This window comes from Macaca thibetana, chromosome 2 (genome assembly GCF_024542745.1).
Source record: "Macaca thibetana thibetana isolate TM-01 chromosome 2, ASM2454274v1, whole genome shotgun sequence".
Taxonomy (NCBI): Eukaryota; Metazoa; Chordata; class Mammalia; order Primates; family Cercopithecidae; genus Macaca; species Macaca thibetana.
Genome location: NC_065579.1, coordinates 103,140,317 through 103,145,321, shown reverse-complemented (window position 1 = coordinate 103,145,321; position 5,005 = coordinate 103,140,317). Strand labels below are relative to the sequence as shown.

The following is a 5,005-nucleotide window of genomic DNA, read 5'->3' as shown; positions in this document are numbered from 1 at the left end:
TGGTCAGGTGACCAGCAGATCCCAGGAAATGGGTGGGGGACTGGAATGGCTTAGAAAAGTAGTCCCTTGATCAAGTAAGAGGGAGGTTTTCCTGCTGGACCTGAGTCCCACAAGTATGCAGAGGGCATAAGGTATTTAAGCTGGAGGATCTGAGCCAAGAGCAGGCCTTCGGAGGAGTTCAGGGAAGTTTAGGCCCCTCCCTTCATCTTGGAGAGACAGAGAGAAATGTTTGAATAATAAACCTGTTAAGAGCACACAAAATTCATTGTTTCATTGGAAACAGCAATGGTACCCGACCCATTTTCGTTTTCACCAAGACCCCTTGTTTTTGGGCTAAACAACATGTGTCCCACCTGTGCTGCTCTGCATCCATAGTTGTAAACAACTCTGCGAATTGGCCCCATTGTGTCCATATCTGTGCCTGTGGTTGGTGATACGGCAGTTTGTGCAAGATATTGACTGCCTGCTGAATTGTGAGTAGGATTAGATTTGAGTGTAGCACCCTCAGGGTTCTGGGGCCCCCTCCTGTGTACTTCTCTTGCTTCTAAGGGTCTCTGCTGTTGGCCTTTTCCACCGTCACTTGCTCTTGGCAGCTGTATCTCAGTTACTGGCTGCCTCTGGGTTTAGTTGCCATGGTAGCCTCCAGTGGTGCAGCTGGACAGGCTTGAATGCAGGCAGGATAAATGCAGGATAAGGGTAGAAGATGCGGGGTTCAGGCTCCTGGTGTTCCCTCCTGTTACAGCACCCTTTTCTTTACCTAGCTTAGCTGGGCATTCATGAAGGCCCTGGGGGCTCTACTTGTTACTGAAGGGTTGGCCAGAGGTGAGAGAGATGGACCCCTGCTCTGGGACCAAGTACTGGGGGAGAGTGCCAGGTTGAAACTGGAGGCTGGCTGTCCATCCTTGCTCTGAGACTAGTCTATGGAGACCCATGAGGAGCAGCTATAGATGGCTATATGGCAGACACACCTGTGTATGGTAGCTGCACCTGACAGCAATAACTTAAGCATACTCTGAGAATGACCCTGTATGGCAGATGCACCTGAATGTGTTGGGCGTTCCAAGCGAGGACAAGCCGGAGATTCATTACTTACCCATGAGGAATATCTGAGCCCCCATTCTGTCCTGTGGATGTACAGGGGATTGAGCCCCTTTGTTTTGGGTTAAATCAAAGTTGTTAGTGGGAGGGTGTTAAGTGAAAATGCTATATATACTCCATAATTTCTGCAGGTGGGGCAGTTCTCCTATCTATCCCACCACCCCTGGACTGCTCTGTAGGTAAATTCCCCTCAATCAGCCCTAAGTCTTGTTTGCTGGCTCTGGATCTCTTTTGGCCTCTCGAACCTGGTGCCATCCCTACTGAAGTTAATAGGGGTCTGGTGGCCAGGAGTGGTGGTTCACACCTATAATCCTAGCATTTTGGGAGGCTGAGGCGGGCGGATCGCCTGAGGTCAGGAGTTCGAGACCAGCCTGGCCAACATGGTGAAACCCCATCTGTACTAAAAATACAAAAATTAGCCAGGCGTGGTGGTGTGCACCTGTAGTCCTAGCTACTTGGGAGGCTGAGGCAGAAGAATCACTTGAACCCGGGAAGTGGAGGTTGCAGTGAGCAGAGATAGTGCCACTGCACTCCAGCCTGAGCGACAGAGCGAGACTCCATCTCAAAAAAGAAAACAAACAAAAAAATATGGGTCTTTCTTGGCCGGGCGTGGTGGCTCACGCCGGTAATCCCAGCACTTTGGTGAAGCTGAGGCGGGTGGATCACCTGAGGTCAGGAGTTCAAAACCAGCCTGGCCAATATGGTGAAACCCTGTCTGTACTAAAAATACAAAAATAAGCCGGGCGTGGTGGCGCACACCTATAATCCCAGCTACTTGGGAGATTGAGACACGAGAATCACTTGAACCCGGGAGACGGAGGTTGCAGTGAGCCAAGATCGCATCACTGCACTCCAGCCTGGGCAACAGAGTAAGACTGTGTCTCAAAAAAAAAGCAAACAAGCAAACAAAAAAACCAAACAAAAAAAAATGGCCAGGCGCAGTGGCTCATGCCTGTAATCCCAGCACTTTGGTAGGCTAAGGCAGGCAGATCCCAAGGTTAGGAGTTCGAGACCATCCTGGCCAACATGGAAAACCCCATCTCTACTGAAAATACAAAAATTAACTGAGCATGGTGGCGGGTGCCTATAATCCCAGCTACTCGGGAGGCTGAGGCAGGAGAACTGCTTGAACCCAGGAGGTGGAGGTTGCAGTGAGCTGAGATTGTGCCATTGCACTCCATCCTGGGTGACAAGAGGAAGACTCCATCTCAAAAATAAATAAATAAATAAAGGCCAGGCACGGTGGCTCACGCCTGTAATCCCAGCACTTTGGGAGGCTGAGGTGGGTGGATCATGATGTCAAGAGATTGAGACCATCCTGGACAACATGGAGAAACCCCATCTCTACTAAAAATACAAAAAAACTTGCTGGGTGTGGTGGTGCATGTCTGTAGTCCCAGCTACTCGGGAGGCTGAGACAGGAGAATTGCTTGAACCCGGGAGGCAGAGGTTGCAGTGAGCAGAGATTGCGCCATTGCACTTCAGCCTGGGCGACAGAGCGAGACTCCTCTCAAAAAAAAAAAAAAAGGGGGGGGGGGTCTGGCACAACAGTAGCCCTCATTCCTCCAGGATGCCTTTGAATGCTCTGCTGGATGGGTGTTTGCTGAGCCATGGGGTATCTGAGAAGAAGTCAGCCTGACTGGCCTGCTTCAGGCAGAGGCCAGTAGGGATTCCTTGGAACCACTTGGAAAACCCACCCATACTCAACTGTTGTCAGCCCTGGAGTGGTCTTTCTGTCCAGGCCACTCCTGGAGAGAGTTATGTTTTGTTTTTTTTGAAATGGAGTCTCACTCTGTCACCCAGGCTGGTGTCCAGTGGCGAGATCTTGGCTCACTGCAGCCTCTGCCTCCCAGGTTCCAGCAATTCTCCTGCTTTAGCCTCCTGAGTAACTGGGATTACAGGCGCCTGCCACCACGACCAGTTAATTTTTGTATTTTTAGTAGAGATGGGGTTTCACCATGTTGGCCAGGCTGGTCTTGAACTCCCGACCTCATGTTCTGCCCACCTTGGCCTCCCAAAGTGCTGGGATTACAAGCGTGAGCCACCGCGCCTGGCCTCTCTCCTCTATTTTGTAATCGAGGTCTAAGTCTTAACTGTACAGGTGCCAGTCTGCCTTTAAAACATATAAAACCAGCCAGGCCTGGTGGCTCACGCCTGTAATCCCAGGACTTTGGGAGGCTGAGGCAGGTGGATCACGAGGTCAGGAGTTCAAGACCAGCCTGGCCAACATGGTGAAACCCCATCTCTACTAAAAATACAAAAATTAGCCAGGCGTGGTGGCATGAACTTGTAATCCCAGCTACTCAGGAGGCTGAGGCACGAGAGTTGCTTGAACTCGGGAGGCACAGGTTGCAGTGAGCCGAGATTATGCCATTGCACTCCAGCCTGGGCGACAGAGCAAGACTCTTGTCTTAAAAAAATAAAAAATAAAAAAAATTATATATATATATCACCTGACAATATGGGTAAACTGGGGAACAGAGTTGTGAATTTGCCTTTCCAAAGGGTTGGCTATTGGATTGCTTGAAGAGGGGCAGATCCCCAGGTGTGGTGGTACGATGGAAGTCACACCTAGGTTTTCTGGATATTGCTGTCAAGGCTGATCCCTGGAAGACTTGGGTCAGTCTACCCAAAAGCAGAGAAGAGGTGAGGGAAACTACCCCTCCAGCTCCACTTTGCCTGTCCTTAGTGAGGTCTTCATATTCTGAGAGCAGAAGCATAGCTTTAAAGCAAGGGGTCCCAGCTGAGACTATGAGGTCAGGAGAGCAGTTTCATTGACTCTGCTTGCTGTGTCAAGATTTACCATTTAGTCAGTAGACCTTCTCCAAGAGTATGCAATAAGGACTGAGCAGGAAAAAAGTTGGAGACTGCTTCTCCCCTCACAAAGTTGATGATCCAAGGTTCTTCCCAGGGGTTAAGAAACTTGTCCAGCCGGGCGCGGTGGCTCAAGCCTGTAATCCCAGCACTTTGGGAGGCTGAGACGGGCGGATCACAAGGTCAGGAGATCGAGACCATCCTGGCTAACACGGTGAAACCCCGTCTCTACTAAAAAATACAAAAAGCTAGCCGGGCGAGGTGGCAGGCGCCTGTAGTCCCAGCTACTCGGGAGGCTGAGGCAGGAGAATGGCGTGAACCCGGGAGGCGGAGCTTGCAGTGAGCTGAGATCCGGCCACTGCACTCCAGCCCGGGTGACAGAGCGAGACTCCGTCTCAAAAAAAAAAAAAAAAAAAAAAAAAAAAAAAAACTTGTCCAGGGAGACACTGCTGTTTATAATCACAGGCCTGCTTAGCCTAGAGCCTGGGCTGGCCTCTTCATCAGCGGGGATGAGGTGCTCCTTGCTCCCAGCTGCTCAGCTCCCAGTAGCATTGAGCTCCTGGGTGTGTGCCAAGCCTGTATGGGAGGTGCTAGGGAGGATTTTAATTAATACTGGGTAATTACCATGTGGTGTTTAAGCATCCCAAATGCCCTTCAGGTTCCCAAACCTACAGCTACTCTCTTCCTGGCTGGGCCTGGAAAGGAGAGGGGGGACTCTGCCCTATGCCCAGTGGGCCTTTGGTTAGCATGTAGGCTGTGGCCTGGACATCCCAGGAAGGTCTCCACCTTTTTCAAAACCCTTCCAGTTTGGTAGGAGGAGGAGGGCAATTTGGGAAATAGTCTGGCCTCTACAGTTCACCTATACCATCTTCCTAGGGGCAAAGGATAACAATGCCTGTGGTCTGCTCAACTTCATCAAGCAGTGTTGGCCTAGGGCCCAGTGTAGAATGTGGGGAGAGGAGTGGGCAGACCTAGATCTGGGGATCCTGGTCAAAGTGCTCCAGGAAGAACAGGCACAGAGGTCTTTGCTGCTTTTGGCCTTATTTCCCTTTCTCACTGTACACATTTGGCAGACTGAACTCTTTTAAATTTA

The 5,005-nt window shown here is 50.6% G+C and overlaps 1 pseudogene; it reads right to left on the bottom strand.

Moving 5' to 3' along the window:
* Positions 1–1,203: 1,203 nt before the first annotated feature.
* LOC126948766 (zinc finger protein ENSP00000375192-like) lies at positions 1,204–1,705 on the bottom strand (annotated as a pseudogene).
* Between the last annotated feature and the right edge of the window lie 3,300 nt (positions 1,706–5,005).